This window comes from Heterocephalus glaber, unplaced genomic scaffold (genome assembly GCF_053883595.1).
Source record: "Heterocephalus glaber isolate CG9 unplaced genomic scaffold, H.glaber_assembly_v1.0 deba00001553, whole genome shotgun sequence".
NCBI classification, from domain to species: Eukaryota; Metazoa; Chordata; class Mammalia; order Rodentia; family Bathyergidae; genus Heterocephalus; species Heterocephalus glaber.
In genome coordinates, this window is record NW_028258344.1 from 12,568,445 (window position 1) to 12,585,717 (window position 17,273).

At 40.2% G+C, this 17,273-nt stretch overlaps 1 pseudogene; it reads left to right on the plus strand.

The window, feature by feature from the left end:
• Positions 1–12,042: 12,042 nt before the first annotated feature.
• On the plus strand, positions 12,043–14,846 carry LOC101698058 (cadherin-1 pseudogene; annotated as a pseudogene).
• Positions 14,847–17,273: the final 2,427 nt, after the last annotated feature.

Consider the following 17,273-nt stretch of genomic DNA (forward strand, 5'->3'; position numbering starts at 1 on the left):
TTGGGCAAGACATAGAGAAGACTGCTGATTGAGGGAAAGCTCTAGATCTCAAACCCAGAAGTCAGAAAGTTGAAGCCCACTAGGAGAGTGAAGAGAATCACTGTAGTGAAGAAGACCCAGTGGACTATAGAAGTTGGTGAGTTTGTGGGATCGGCACCTGCTAACAGAAACTGAAGTCACTGCAGGGGAAGGGCAGCTCAAACTTGCAAAAAAACCATGCACAGGCCAGGGTTTTAGCTCAGTGGTTAGGGTGCCTGCCTCAGAAGCACAAGGTTCCAAGTTCAATCCCTGGTACCAAAAACAAAAACTGTGCAGAGTGCAAACCCACAGGAGATCGAGGAGCTCAACTCTGGCCTTGAAGCCAGAAACCTGCTTGAATCTCAGTGAACTATGGTGGGTTCACTGAGATTAGCTGACTTGAATCTGCACTCCGCTGCCCACTTTGCCCACCAGTGACAGCAGAGTCATGCCTTGAAGGAGTCACTATTTTTTTATTTTTCTTTCTTTTCCCTTCTCCTTTCTTCTTCTGCTTCATTTCTCTTCTTTCTTGTTCCTATTATTGTCCTATTTTTTCTTTTCTCCTTTTCTCTTTTTCTGGATTATTCTTATCATCATAGGAGAGTGAATACAGTTCTTAGTTTTCCTGTGGCTGTTAGTTTGTTCTGTTCTTGTACTTGTTCCTTCTGTCTCTCTTTTCCTCCTGTCTTTACCAGTTTCCCAAAGTGTGCATTATCTTCTCTGTGTCCTGTAGCCTTATTTCTAACCTCTCCTTCTCCTTCTATCTCTCTATCCGCCCCCACAACTCCTACTAAGTCTTCTTACCAGAGGGTAAATCTACTATATATTGTTTTAAATAAAGGCATTTTAAAAAATTTATTTAGTTTTTAATTTGGTACGGGGGATTGAACTCAGGACCTTGCACTTGCGAGGCAGGCGGTAGAACCACTGAGCAAAATCCCCAGCCCTAAATCCACTATAGTGATGGGCTTATTTACTGAAAACATGTTTCTGGTTGGTCTTTGATTTTGATATATAACCACAGGTCTAGTTCATGAGGTTAAAAGTGTCAGATTAATAGTTATCACAATTTGTCATTTTCTAAGCTGTGTTTGATGCTACTGCTGATGCTGATTGCATTACTTCTGCCAAGGTGACTTGATTGTTCTAGTGAGCTGTCCTTCCTGGTATACCAAGACTGAGATCGCCTAAGGGTCATTACAGACTCAAAACCCAAAGTCCAACTAAACCTGGAAGACAATACAAGAGGGAGCCATTCCTTAAGGGTTCTAAATACTATCAATAAAAATATTCAAAATAAGCAATTTATAAGCAGTAACCTAAGAATTAAATGAAAAATATCAACAACAACAACAAAAGAAATGTGAAGACACATAAGCAAGATGCAAACCCAGACTTCCAGACCACCAAACACAAATCCAGGGGGCAACGAGATGGAACAGTCACAAACTCAACCACTTGGCCGCCCTGAACTGGCAACAAAAGAGGATCTGGAAGAAATAAAATCTGAAATAATTTCTCAGATAACAAGAGAGACAGTAACCATAGTGAAAGGCATTATTTAAAACTCTAGAGCAGACACAGACCAAAACACCCAAAAAACACAAGAGCTCAGGAACATGATGAAATCTATGAACACCCAGCATAGAAAAGAAATGGAATCCATGAAACAGATTCAAACAGATATGCAGGAGACTAAAAGCTCCACTGAAAGTATCCACAGCAGAATGAGCCAATATGAATACAGAATATCAGATATAAAAGACAGGATTGTGGTTAGTGACCATAAAAAGAAAGATTTCTTAAAAATAGCAAGAGACCATGAGCAATCAATCCAGCTGATCGGAGTCAATGCAAAAGCAGGAGATAGTGCAAATGAATCCTATACAATGTAGCTTGGCATCTAAGTTGGCACCTGGACCTAAACCAGAAGATGATGGCTGGCAAAATAGTCTCCTTGCCTCTCTCTTACCTCATGCCAAAAATTCATACCGTGTTAGGGTGATAGAAAGTTGGGAGTAATATCCTCATCCCTTGTGTGTTTCTAATTCACTTACTAAATTAGACTTCCTTTTTCTATCACAATCCTTTTCTATTAATGCACAAATTGATTTATTCAAATATTTATCTATTAATTAATATTTTGATGTTAGGAGTTGGATATGTACATATATATATATATACACAGAGAGAGAGAGAGAGAGAGACCTTAATATATGTAATAAGTCACACTAACATTTATTGGGCAGCTACCATTTTCTTGCATGATGCTAGAGCTAGAAAGATGAGTGAAATATAGCACTCATACTCAACGAGCAAATACATTGGTTGAAGATTGATTCATAAGTTCTTATTGAATAACTCTAAAGTGCCTAGCGCCAAGCAAATGGTAAATAATATTTCATTTATTTGTTTGAATTTGTGTTTATTTTTTGAAAGGTAGGTAAGTACAGAGGAAGGGCATTAATCTAGTTGGGGAGGAGAGGCTTTAAGTGGCTGGAAAGTAGAAGGAGGGTGAGACTTTCAAAAGGAAGTGATGATTAAATGATTTGAGAGGATGGGCAGGTCTTCAGAGAAATGGCATTTATAAAGACAACAGAATATGTTTCAGTAGTACATTCAGCAGGGAACACAGAGATGTGTGTAGAGAATCATTCTTTTGACTCAGAAGACAGGAAAGAAGAAATAGGCTCTGGATTATTGGGGGTCAACAGAGATAGAAATCACATTTCAAGTATTCTATTGAATTTTGTAGAACTTAGACTCTAATTAAGATTTCAGATTTGTGAGCTCAAAGCTTTGCAAAACATGTCCTGTAAAACACCAGACTCTTGGGGTATTAATACATGCCACTTGATAAGTAGAGCATAATGTCAAATTAGTTCAGAAAATGCAAATATACATGAAGTCCACAGTTATTCAGAAGATAGGATCTTTTCACCCGAGAGTCTTGAGAAAGTACTGCTCAGAAATATTATGTCAGAGCCTATGTACTCTGAGTGCTTCCTGGTGTAGTGTGATAGGCCCTATTATTTGTGAAGATCCTGGTAATGCTCACTGACAACACAAGGTAGAGGCAAGGGAAAGGGTAATGGTTGCATATGAGTTAATTATGGGAAGACAGCAAAATGAAAAGTTTAAGAAGTCATCTATTTGGCCTTCAATTTAAGGCACTCTTCATCTGTTCTGTCCAAGTCCTTCATCTCCCTAAAGTGCCAGTTTTGTTGAAAAGCACCAGATCCTTTTTTCTTTCAGTTATTTGCATTCTTTTCTCCTGTTTAGGCAATACAGAGATTCACATAAATATTAAATAAAGTTAACAGCTACTTTTATAGTTGGGCTATTGGTTGGGATAAAAATAGGTATTCATGATGGGATAAGAGAGATTGGTTGGGAAATAATTTGATCTACTTTGGTCTTTGACACTTGAGAAAATACCTTCTAAGAATGCTGGTTTTCAGAATCAAAAGAAGGTAGCTATTTTTTTTTTTTTTTTTAGCAAAGCTATCTAAGCATCATCTTTTATCTATATTGGAAATGTTAAAGCTATCAGTGAGTGCTGGTCATTCAGAGAAGATCTCATTCATCTACTCTTTTTTTGGCATGGGGTTTGAGGGTCTCTCTCTATAGATCAGGCTGGCCTTGAACTCACAGTGATCCTTCTGCCTCAGCCTTCCAAGTGCTGGGATTACAGGCCTGTGCCATCATCCCCAGCAGCAACCTACTTTTAAACATCAAGGGAAAAAGTAATTTCTTCTGATTCCACAAAACTTCTTTTCTTGAGTCACCTGTATAAAGTGATGAGAGAGAGAGAGAGAGAGAGAGAGAGAGAGAGAGAGAGAGAGAGACAGTGAAATTTTAGAAGAGAGAAAAACTATTATTAGGTATAGCCGAGATTTGTGAACTGTTTCGTGGATGAGGAAGGTTTGAGTCAAGCACTCATTCTTTCAACATATGCAATAGCCCACCCACTGTATTTCAGGTACTGCTATTGGATGAGTATATACAGTAATAGTGACTAAAACAAACACAAAGTATTACCATCTAGTGAGGCAAGCAAGCATTCATCAAGTAATTATATAAACACAAATTATGTTGAAACAAGCTGTCCAAAAGGCAAATGGTGAAATGAGTTATATGTTCTTTTGATTTAGTAGTCTGTAATCATTAAAATTATTACAAAGAATTGCTATGTCATTATAATACTGAGTATTTAAAAAGTGGGATATAAAAGTATAGAGTATAATTCCACATTTACAAAAACAAATCCATGCTTATCTACACATAGGAAAGTTAATTATATGCCACATTAAACAGTGATTATTTCTAGTGATGAAATTATGAAACATAGAGCAGGTTCTCAGAAGAGTAATGTTTTTTCCAGGAGGCAAGTGGATTTTTCTACTTTTTGCATTTACAATTAGACCTTTTACATGCTTTAAATGAGTAACTAAAATTTTAACATCCAATCTTTCTCTCTTTGGAGTATTTGATTTTAGTTTTGATGAGACAAGGACTAAGATTAAAGTTACTGAAGACTTGCCTCATTGAGTGGAACAAATACGGTCCTGGTGAAATCCTCACAGTGGGGTTCTGAAAGATGTGAGATTGAGCGCTAATTCCCTTTAAGTGCCTGCCTAAAGAAGGATTAATCTTTTTATGTTTTTTGATTTGTTTTTATTTTTGTCTGCCATTTTGGAAGATTAAAACTTGTGTCTAAAGGGGCACTTCCAGAAATTCTTCCAGGGATAATGATAGGCATTTGATTTACTCGTTAATAAGCCTGTGCATCTTATTAAACTGCTTTGTCATTTATCAAGCGCTGTAGTTTTCTGCATTAGTTCTCCTATTTCATAGTGATAGGTCCTGCTTTCTATTATCCCTACCTTATACAAATCCTACAAGATCAGGGTGCTACCCTTATGATCTCATTCAACTTTAATTATATTCATCTCCAAACACATCAACACTGGGAGTTAGGGCTTCAATATATGAATCTGAGGGAGACATAAACATTCACTCTATAACAGCAGAACTGCTCAGTCTCCCTCCCTTTCAACTCTCGCTCCCATCCCAACCTAGTGTGGGCAGAATTATTTGAGAATGATGGTCTGGAAAATAGTAATGTGTTCTTCCAGAGCAATCCTAATGCCCTATGAATTGTGAGCATGAATGATAGACACAGTGGTCATTAGCTTTTCATTTCTAGAACAAAATACTAATGCAACTTAAAGGAGGAAATGTTTAATTTGGCTCACTGTTTCAATCCATGGTCAGCTGGCTCCAGGGAAGAAATATCACAACAGAAGGGCAGAGTAGAAAAAAGCTTCATGGCTGCTAGGAAACAGAGAGCTGGAGAAGAAGCTGAGGGGAAGGGGTAGGGACCATATATATTCTCAAAGGTGGCGTCCCGTGACGCACCCACACACACCCAGAAGTGCACTTTACTGATTTCCTAAGCATCCCTCAGACTGATCAACTTGAAAAATCAAGATTAACTATCAAAACATAAAAGCATGATGGAGAGAGGAATACTTTCCTTAAAAAAAACAAAAAAGAAACCTGAAGAGGCTTCAAACAGCCTCTTCACTGACAAGGTCATGTCAGGAAAGATTAATAACTTGAGATTCAGGAGACCCAACTTTTAGCTGAGCTCTGTTACCAAGAATTTCCATATGACAATGAGTAATCTTTGCCTTCATTTCCTAAGGTGACCTATTTTGTCCTTCACACTCTGACATATTCAGAGCCTACATTTTTGTACTAGTGTTTGTATTAGTATTTCTATTTTTTGACATAACTGACGGCAGGATATTTATGATGTCCTGTTACTTCTTAGTTTATCCCTGTTAGATTTCCCTACTGAGTTAAAAATACCTGTAGTAAGGACCTCTGAAAAGATGAATACAATTTCCAGGGTAGCCCAAGGGCATATAACCTGTTGCTGTGATCCTGACTGTTAAAAATGGGGATGTTTACTAATTGAAGATGAGCTCAATTCTGTGGTGAAGAACTTGGTTTTCTCCCCTCCTCCCCATAGACATGACCTAATCAACCTTCACCAGTCAAATTTTGCTTTGGAGAGCAGATGTGGTGGAATTTCCCTCTCTTGGCCTTGAACAGAAGTGCCCTGGCTAGGAAGTTAAAGTAAAGCAAATTTTCTAACAGAGATGTCAGTACTCTGAGGTCAGAACATACCTTTACAAGCTTTCTTGTTTGTTCTATGACGTTGGTAGGTTTTGTGGTAATAGAGTGCTATGTTTAAGTTAGCTGTAGACTGATCTGCTTGTATGGCTTAACCTGGATTTCCAAACACTGTAATAAGCATTATTTTTATATGAAATGGGTGGCTGCCAACAGACCTATAAACAAATTGATAGAAGGTAATTCTTTTCTAATTTAGGGTAAACTGACCACTTGGTATAAAATTTTAAAGTTATTATATCATATTGGGTTTTAACTTAAGTCATGTGCCCTCCCTCAGCTCAATTCCTCCCAACATCAGTATGATCTTCAAAACTGAATATGTGTGATATCTGGAATGATCTCATTAGTGACTCTGATTGACTTGCTCACTGCTTTGCTGTATTTGGGAGTGGGAATGATCTCTACTGTACTAAACCTTTTGCATAAGTTAGGATCTCACTTTATTCCTTCTGTGATTCTCCCTTTTTAAAATACTTCTGGGTATCAAAGAATACATTTTGGGGTCAGCAGAGTACCTGAAAGGTCAAGAGGGGACTTTTGGAAGAAGGGAACTACAAAGGGGAAAATTCCAAAGTATGACTGCAAATACACATATGCAAATAATTGACAGATTTTTGAACTACACATATACAGAGCGGAAACCAGGGGATCAGTGTAAAAACAGAAGTTGGAAGCCAAATGAACTGAATAAAAAATTCAGTTGTCCTACCTATAAGGATGTAGGGGTTGAAGTATCAGACTAGTCAAGTTAATTTCCTGCTAGAAAAATATCAACTTTTTTTAATAGAATACAATAGAATCTGGATTATCTGGAGCTGTCATTCACAGTTTTGTTTTGTTTTTTAAATTGTGAGAGATGTAAAAAAACAAGAAAATGTAATCCAAACACAGGTCAAAAAACAGGCAGTAAAAACTAATCTCAAGATTTTCAAGTTATCACAATTAGCAGACAAGGGTTTGAAAGCAGCTATCACAAATTTGGTCATGAAAAGAAAAATACTGTCACAATAAATGAAAAAATATAGAATTCAGGAGAGAAATTGAAATTATAAAAAGGAACCAAATAGATACAGAGTTTTAGATTTACAAGATAAAAAGAGTTTGGGAACCATGCAGGTGATAGTAGAAGGGAGTGTGGGGCTGTATAGAAGATAGTGTAGGAGCCCACATACATAGTGTGGAGTCACATTATAAGGAAGAGTGTGGGAGACAGCGTAGAGGGCAATGAATGGGGGACAGTGCGGAGCACAGGTTGTGGATAATATAGGGCACAAGGTGGGTAAAAGTGTTGGGAAAATGTGGGATCTGCGGGGGAGTCAGGGTAAATATGGTATAAGGGACAGTGTGGCATTTGATTACTCCGTCTAGAATGACCAGTACTGGGTTGACTGGCTGTGGAGAAAGCAGGCATCCTTGTCTCATTCTTGACAGTCTGACTGCAAGAGGAGTTTATCCCACCCTCAAGCAGAGTCCCTTTCCTACTGACTGCCACCACACAGTATCTAGTAAAGCATTGCACTTTGGGGTTAGACTGTCTGGGTTTGTAATGCACTATGGCTTCACATGCCAGCTGTGTGACCCTCAGGGTGTTAGTTATATTCTCTTTTCTTAGACCCTGTCATCTTTAAAATGAGAATAATAATAACAATATTATTTACCTCAAAGGGTTGTCATGTTTCAAAATAGTTAATGGATGTTAATATTCAGAACAGTGCATGGCACAAAAAAGTACCATATAAATTATGTTGTGAACTATGCTACACATGTAGCGAATCTTTTATGTATTTTTGAACTAGTAATAAATATTTTAAGCCAAACAGGAACACAGATAATTCTTTCCCATCATTTTTTTCAAATTCATGGGAACAGTTTGAGAGTGAAAATTCTAGGTGTAACAATATTTGTGAGCAAATGTTTTAGAAGTTATGAAATTGTCACACTCAAATCAGATTGTTTTTGTGTTGAATTTATCCTCTGTATTGTGCCCTGCAACATAAATCATTGTCTTGTTTGTAACATATCTACCTTTTTTTTTTTAATGTATTAAATTCTTTTATTGGTACATTGTAGGTATACAACACAATTACATTTCTCATTGGGAATTGTACCGTTACATGATGCATCTTTGTTCGTATTTTTTCCCCATTCCTAGCCCCCTCTTCACGCCCTCCACCCTTCCCTATTTACAAAGACTTTATTTCCATTTTTTCCATTTCTCAGCATTTTTCCTTTCCCTTCTTTCCTTTCCCCTGCCCCTCCCACTACCCCTACCCCTTTGGACCTTTTCTTCCTATTTTGCATTATCGATTATTCATTCTAATCATTGGTACATTTTAGGTATACAATATAATGACATTCATCATTGGAAATTTGCACCTTTGCATAATCTCTCTTGGTTCTTATTTTTCACCCTTGCCCAGCCCTCCCTTCAACCCCTCCAGTCCTCCCTATTTACAAAGATTTTGTTCCTATTTTTCCATTTTCTCATATTAATCCCATTCCCTTCTGTCCTTTCCCCTGGCCCTCCCACTTCCTTCCCCTTTGCCCCTTTTCTTCCTATTTCACATTACCTATTATACATTTAGTCCTTATTTACACTTTCAGTTTCTCACACCAGAGAAACTATTCGGTATTTACACATGTGTGTCCTATTTATTTCACTTAAGAGTATCACCTCAATGTGCATCCACTTAGTTATAAATGTCTCTAATTTCTCATTTTTATGGCTGAGTAGTACTCCATTTTAGAGACATATCTACCTTTTAAATTTTCTATGTAAAGTTTTTTAGTATGCAATAATTGTTGATTGCATATATGCATTGTGCTGAGTGCAGAGGTGGATATATTAGACATCCGAGAAACAGAATTGAGTAAAATCTTGTCTCTTTTCTAGTAGAGCTTTTGTATCTATGTTTACATGTTTCTTATATGAGTATTTTACCAAAGTTTCAGGGAAAATTAAATTTTAGATATATTTTTTTCCAAAGAGAAAAAGAAATGAACTTTTAAATTCTAAATAAGGCATATTTTTAGTAATCTTATCTATGTAATAATGCATTGATAAATTGTTACCCTCTATTTAGTCTGAGAGAACAAAAGAATGTTTAATTTTTCCATAGAAAGAACCTCAGTTTTAAGGACATTCCATTTTGGTCAATTATTTCCTCTGATACCTGGAATGGATGTGTGACAGGTGTTACTATTGTCCACTGATATCTGGTCCCCATCTCCCTTCTGGGCCACAATCAGGGGAATTGTGCTTTCCTGACTGCATGAAGTTAGATGTGTTCCCATAAATAGCATTGGTCAGGGAGTGAGATTCTTTCTATCTTGAGATTTTACAAAATGCCAGTAGGAGACCAACCAGCTCTGTTCTTCCCTGTGGAGCAAATACAGAAATCAATACATGCTGAAATGAAGGCTCTTTCAATTGAGTTGCTGAGTAACTACCAAGCAGAGACCTCCCTCCCTTCTTCCCTCTAGTCAGTCCCATGGTGAACATGCAATGCCAGTGAAAAATAAACCTTTCCTGTTTTCATCACTGAGATTGGGGACCTCAAATGACTTACCACAGTGTAACCTTGCATATCTTGAAAGACACAGTTAGCAACTTCAGTTCTTCCTGGAACTAGCTTCCCTGAAGAATAAAACAGCCTCCTAAATATCGAACTTCTTCTCTATTATGACAAATTTCCATGCTGCTGCCACTTTCAATGCACAGTGGAACTTTCTTTTCAAACAGGACTGTATTGTAGGGCAGACACATGAAATGCTAAGAGAATGAATTCCTTCTGTAATTTCTAAAGACTGTGTGTATTTGGTGCCAAAAATCCTGATGACAAATGAAAAATTCAGTCAAACTTCTATGTATTCTCAAATAAAATCTGGATGCCTGATATCAGACAAAACATCTAGCTGACTGCTGGATTGAAAACTTTTATTGGATACTTAGCATTGCCCTCAAAAGGGCCTAAGTTAAAGATTCAGTCTGAGATTGGACATAGAAATCTCTAATGAAGTGGACCAAAGATAGATTTATGTATGCACAAACTAGATGTTTTGTTAAATTTTTTGTAGCTCTAGAAGTGAGAGAATATTTTTCCTTTCCCCCCAAAATAGCCCTTAAAAATCCACTATTAGTAACAGACCTTGTTCCTTTTTGAAATAAAAATATTCTCTTTTAAAATTCAAATATGGCTAGGGAAGGTCATAGTATTTTGCATTATAGTTGGGATTGGGAAACAAAACCCTTGACACTGAAGTATGGTGACTTAGCAATAAAAGGGCCTTCCCCCTCCCCTCTACACTCAATTTTTTTCACTCCCATAGTGAGAGAGGCTTCCACTGAAGCTCTGTTTTCAGAAAGAAAAAAGAAATCCAGCTGTTGTGATCTCTCAATAACCAAAACTGATTAACCACCACAGAATGGAAATACTGCAGGTGACTGTGCCTGGGACACTCCACTTGTGCAGAGTTTTCATCTAGTCTTTTTTCAGTTCCATGCGGTCACCTAAGAGACTTCATCTAGAGAATAAGACCACTTTTATTCACATGCATGCCTCCCTCACATCTTCCAGGATGCCCCTCCCTGTTCAAGCCCTATTCCTCTCTATGGCTTGGGCAGTTATTTAAGTCTTCACCGTCTGGCTCTCTGGGGATACTCATACTCCATCTAGGACTATGGGGTTATGATTTTTCCCCGTGCATATTAATAAATGTATGTATTTTTTCCTCCAACTTTATGTGTTTATTGTCAGTTCATTCCAGCCAACTTTCAGAGGGAAAAGTCTTTTTCTTTTCCCTTTCCAAAGGGGAAATTTTCACTTTGTCTTTATTATATACTTGAAAATTGCTGAAGAAAGGGATGGTTGTGTTCAGGTTGTATAGGGCAGGTTATGAAATAGAAAACAAGATAATTAGAAAAATGAGTACAGAAAAAGCAATTTCAGAGAGGGGAAGCAGTGTGTCAATTTCAGTAACAAAAAGATACCCTAAATCTCTTTTCTCTGTACACAAATTGAAAAATATTTCTTTTCCTGAAATAGAATTTTAATTTAAAAATATACAAATGGATTCTACAATTTCTCTCTCTCTCTCTCTCTCTCTCTCTCTCTCTCTCTCTCACACACACACACACACACACACACAAAGCTTTTTGAATGATCAAAGAGTCTGTATTTATCTTATGAATAAGAAAGTGATCAACATTACTTTTAGAAAAAAATTCTTTCCTTGCCTTCCATATTGAATAATACTTTAGTGCTGGTCAATACTTTTCATATTGCAATTTTATTTTCCCATAGATTGATAAATTTAGAAAGACACTGATAATAATCATGGCTCCATTTTTCCTTCCCAAAATAGGGCATCTCAGGCTGCTCGTAGCTGTCCTTGTGTCTGCCTGAGGACATCTACTTTTGTTCTAGGAAATTCTGCTTCATTGCTGTTGGTTCCACGAAAGGATCACAAAATACTTCAAGGTCATGTACAGTGTCCTCTGGAACCAAAAGGAGGAAGCCCAATTTCCTGGTAGAATCAGTGAAGTTTCTAGTACAAAAGGTCACTATGGGCTACAACCTCGTTGGCTCCGGAGCTCAGGAGGGAATTACGCCAAGCAGACATGGGTGTGGAACAGGACTTGGCTCTATGCTGATGAATAATAATGGCTTACAGCTCATAGATTTTTATCTCATGGAAGCATAAAGGATTTTAAATCCCCACCCTTTCACCAACCACTATACAACTAATTGAAGCTTAAAACACTGGCATTGTTCTATTGTTTCTATTAAGCTTTAAGAGGGATACTTAGCAGACAATATGTGTATGTGGATGGATGGAGATTTCATTTCAACTCACTTGACTTTAAAAAGATTCCTGGGGAGCACCTGTGAGTTCAGGGAAGTCGGCCCCAACTCGGCCCAGCCCTGTCCGAACTCGCCCGGCTCCCGCCTTCGATCGGCCCCCTCCCGGCGCGCCCTGGGCCCCTCGTGCCGCAGCCTCTCCGCGCTCCTGCTACTGCTGCAGGTTTCGTCCTGGCTCTGCCAGGAGGTGGAGGCGCCCTGCCAGCCCGGCTTTCGCGGAGAGAGCTACACGTTTACCGTCCCCCGGTGGCACCTAGAGAGAGGCCGCGTCCTGGTCCCGGGCAGAGTGAGTTTTGAAGGATGCACGGGTCGACCAAGAACAGCCTACTTTTCTACCGACTCCCGATTCAAAGTGGGGACAGATGGTGTAGTCACAGTCAAACGGCCTCTACTGTTTCCTAAACCAGAGACCAGTTTTTCTGTCCACGCCTGGGACTCCATCTTCAGAAAGTTTTTCACCAAAGTTACGCTGAAGGCAGAGGGACCCCGTCCTCAGCACCACAACCACCATCAGCGCCGGGACAGTCACCACCACCAGGACCCTGACCAGGACATTTCCCCAGGACCCCAGATAGAAGTGATCAGATTTCCCGACTTCCACCATGGTCTCAGAAGGCAGAAGAGAGACTGGGTTATCCCTCCCATCAGCTGCTCAGAAAATGAAAAAGACCCATTTCCTAAAAGGCTGGTTCAGATCAAATCCAACAGGGACAAAGAAACTAAGGTTTTCTACAGCATCACTGGCCAAGGAGCTGATACACCCCCTGTTGGTGTGTTTATTATGGAAAGAGAAACAGGATGGGTGATGGTGACAGAGCCTCTGGATAGAGAAAAAATTGCCAACTACACTCTCTTTTCTCATGCTGTGTCATCGAATGGGAATGCAGTTGAGGATCCCATGGAGATTGTTATCACAGTGACAGATCAGAATGACAACAGGCCTCAGTTCATCAAAGAGGTCTTTGAGGGATCTATCATGGAAGGTGCTCTTCCAGGAACCTCTGTGATGCAGGTCTCAGCCACTGACACAGATGATCCTAACACCTACAACGCTGAGATCGCTTATGCCATCCTCAGCCAAGAGCCTACATTGCCTCACAGCCAAATGTTTACCATCAGTCGGATCACAGGGGTCATCAGCATGGTCACCACCGGGCTGGACAGAGAGAGTCATCCCACGTATACCCTGGAGGTTCAGGCTGCTGACCCTCAAGGTGAAGGCTTAAACGCAACAGCAAAAATCGTGATCACAGTGACTGACGTCAACGATAATCCTCCCATCTTCAACCCAACCACGTACAAGGGTCAGGGTCCTGAGAATGAGCCCGATGCCGTCATCACTATGCTCACGGTGACTGATGATGATGCCCCCAATACCCCAGCATGGCAGGCCATGTACAGCATACTAAATGATCCTGACAAGCAATTTACTGTCACCACAGACCCAATAACCAACAACGGCATTTTGAAAACGACCAAGGGCTTGGATTTTGAGGCCAAGCAGCAGTACATTCTACATGTACCGGAGGACTTTGGGGTGGGCTTGGAAATCACTTCCTATGCTGCTCGGGAGCCGGACACATTTATGCAACAGAAGATTACTTACCGGATTTGGAGGGACACTGCCAAGTGGTTGGAGATTAATCTGGAGACCTGTGCCATTTCTACTCAGGCTGAGCTGGACAGAGAGGCCTTTGCACATGTGAAGAACAGCACGTACACAGCTCTCATCATCGCCACCGACAGTGGTTCTCCAATCGCCGCTGGCACAGGAACCCTCCTCGGGATCCTCTCCGATGTGAATGACAGGGCCCTCACACCAGAACCCCGAAGCATGCACTCCTGCCAGAGGGACCCACAGCCTCACATCATAGACATCATCGATCCAGATCTGCCCCCCAACACTTCCCCCTTCACAGCAGAACTCACCCACGGGGCGAGTGTCAACTGGACCATTGAGTACAATGGCGCAGCCCAAGAGTCTCTCATCTGGAAGCCAAAGAAAACTTTAGAGGTGGGTGACTACAAAATCAATCTCAAGCTCATTGAAAACCAAAACAAAGACCAAGTGACCACTTTGGATATCATCGTGTGTGACTGTGAAGGGGCCGTCAACGACTGTACGAGGGCAAATTATGCGGAAGCTGGATTGCAGGTTCCCGCCATTCTCGGGATGCTTGGAGGAATCCTTGGTTTGCTTCTTCTGATTCTGCTGCTCCTACTGTTTGTTCGGAGGAGAGGGGTGGTGAAAGAGCCCTTACTGCCTCCAGAAGATGACACCCGGGACGATGTTTATTACCATGATGAAGAAGGAGGTGGAGAAGAAGACCAGGATTTTGACTTGAGCCAGTTAGACAGGGGCCTGGAGGCTCGGCCTGAAGTGACTCGCAGTGACGTGGCCCCGACCCTCAGGAGTGTGCCCCCGTCTCGGCCCCGCCCTGCCAACCCTGATGAAATTGGGAAGTTTACTGATGAAAACCTGAAGGCCGCTGACAGTGACCCCACAGCTCCCCCTGCGACTCTCTGCTCAGGTTCGACTATGAAGGAAGTGGTTCCGAAGCTGCTAGTCTGAGCTCCCTGAACTCCTCGGAGTCAGACAAGGATCAAGACTATGACTACCTGAGTGAGCGGGCCAATCGCTTCAGGAAGCTGGCGGACACGACACGTGCGGAGGTGGCGAGGATGACTGAGCAGACTTGAGAGGCCTGAGCAGCATGAGATGCAGGGCAGCGTTGCTGGTGATGGTCAGCTCTCTTCTCTTGCCGTGAGTCTCTTGGACCAAGGATCATTCATGACACGATTCAGATAGTTATGGTTTTCTCTTCATATCTCTGTTTTGTGTGTATTAAGAAGGGTTTGACTTACTCATTAAATTTTTCCCCCCCTTTAATCTTTTTTTGTTTTTTTTTTTGGTACCAGGGATCGAACTCGGGTCCTTGTGCTTCTGAGGCAGGTGGCAGAAGCACTGAGCTAAATCCCCAGCCCCTTGCCCCTTTAATCTTTACATCATAATAAGGTCCCAAAGCTCCTGGAATTTTGATAACTTCAAAGAACAATTTCAGCCTCAGACATCTCTGCTAGCTGCCAGGCGTTGTGGTGCACACCTATAATCCTAGCACTCAGAAGGCTGAGGCAGGAGGATCACTGTGAGTTTGAAGCCAGCCTGGGCTACATAGTGAGTTCAAGCCCAGCCTGAACTACATAGTAAGACCCTGTCTCAAAAAAAAGTGAATCATAAAATAAGTTGTTTCTGCTAGCAACTTATAGATTTCCTCAAGGAAGTTTGTGTCATGTTTAAAAGGAGGGCCAAAGTCAACTGTTGTTTTATATTTTTTAAAAAAATTTTTTATTGAATGCCTCCTTCACCACCACCTAATCACTGCACTGATGTCCTGTGTCCTAATTTCCACTCTTACTCCTGAATTCTGTTGCCCTGCCATACATGGAAGTCCTGATACAGAAAATACTGGGCCCTTTTAGGGTGACAGGCATGTGTCTTGGTCTGGCCATGTCTTGACTGGGTATCGTGTACTCTAAAGACTTCTTGCTTTTCCTTTTCAGCTCCTAAGTATTAGGTTGAAATGGGCATCAATGCATTTACTTGTTCTGAGTCAGTGTTTGTTATGTGAATGTCATTGTGGGATACTTTGGTTCTGTATCAGGAGCCTTGACCAGAAAATACGGTGAATTTTCAGGTGCCACTTAATTTTTCATGTTTATTTATTAATAACACTTAGAATAGTGCCTACAGTGCTACAGCCAAAGACAGAAAAAAAATATGGGCATGGAAGTGGCAGGAGAGCTCGTCATCATTTTGGCCATTTAGCAAATTGATTTTGAGGATGGCTGAGGTGGGGCAGCCTCTTTTCTTGAACGTCCGTGAAGAAAAGGGGAATCTTAACCTGTGTTTCCTACCGGGATTCCCATACCATGGGCTGTATACAAAAGCCCAGCGTCTCCAAATGCTTGTTTTTGATGGTGTCTAGAAAAAATGCTGGCCAATCTGGACATAGATGCCTGATTCCAAGTGTGCACAGAAAATACAATATTGAGAATTCCAACTTTTTTTCTTAGGAGAAGAAAGAAAACACTGTTCTAATGGACATTAGAAAGGGGGAAGGAGGAGAAAGGACCTTGATTAAATCTTGTCTTTTTTTTTACATTCAAAATGCAAGTTTCAACTGTTGATGACCATAGGAAGGAGTTTTTTGAAATTGCTTTGCTGTTAAGTGGGGGAGGAAAAAAATCATGCCTGTAATCAATTGTTGGAATTGTCTTGATTTTTCTGCAGTTTAAACCATATCTAATGTAGCTGGGTGTAGAGAATGTCATTGTAGTTTTGAGTGTAAATGTGTGTGGGTGCTGATAATTTTGTATCTTCTTTGGGAGTGGAAAAGGAAAACAAGCAAGAAAATTATTCCCAAAGATGCATTTTTATAAATTTTATTAAAGAGTTTTGTTAAAAAAAAAAAGATTCCTGTAGTTTGGCCTAATTGCCTTCAAATCACTGAAAATGAATGTTCAGAATGATACCTTTGCATTGCATTTCTCAGTATAGTCAATCCCGTCTCATCCTTGTTAATAAATATCAAAACTCTCAAATTCTTATTCCTCCTTTTCCTACCACTGAGCTTGCTATTGCTGTTGTTTTCGCCCTTTTAACTAAGCCACTGCTCCCTATTAAGGTAACTTGGTAGTAAACATGTTGCTATCACAAGTAACCTTTTCTTCTTTTTGTAGTCAACATAACCATCAAGCCCTACCTAAGTCATGAATGTCCTTGTATTTCTGATCTCCAAACTTCAATGGTTTAGATACTTGTGTGATTATTTGGCTTTCTGCCTGCACTGGGAGAGGCAGTCTTCCTTGGGCTTCTTGAGTTTCTCCATAGTTTGCTGATTGTGCCAAGACTGCAAGACCTTGTGATCCAAGACATTTCCCACACTGATCTATGCATGTGGTAACCTGTGATATGAAGTAAAGTGTCCATCTCAGACAAAGAGCAGACTAGCTTGCTATTGGCTGGAAAACCAGTAGATTTCCCAAACTCCATTCCTGTTTGCTATCCTATAAACAAAGTCCTTTGTTTCTAACCCAGAATCTCTAAGCATCCAGGAAATTGTTCTGTTTGTTATAGGTTAATTCTGTAGTTTGTAAGTGTGATAGAATAATATCCAGATGTAACAG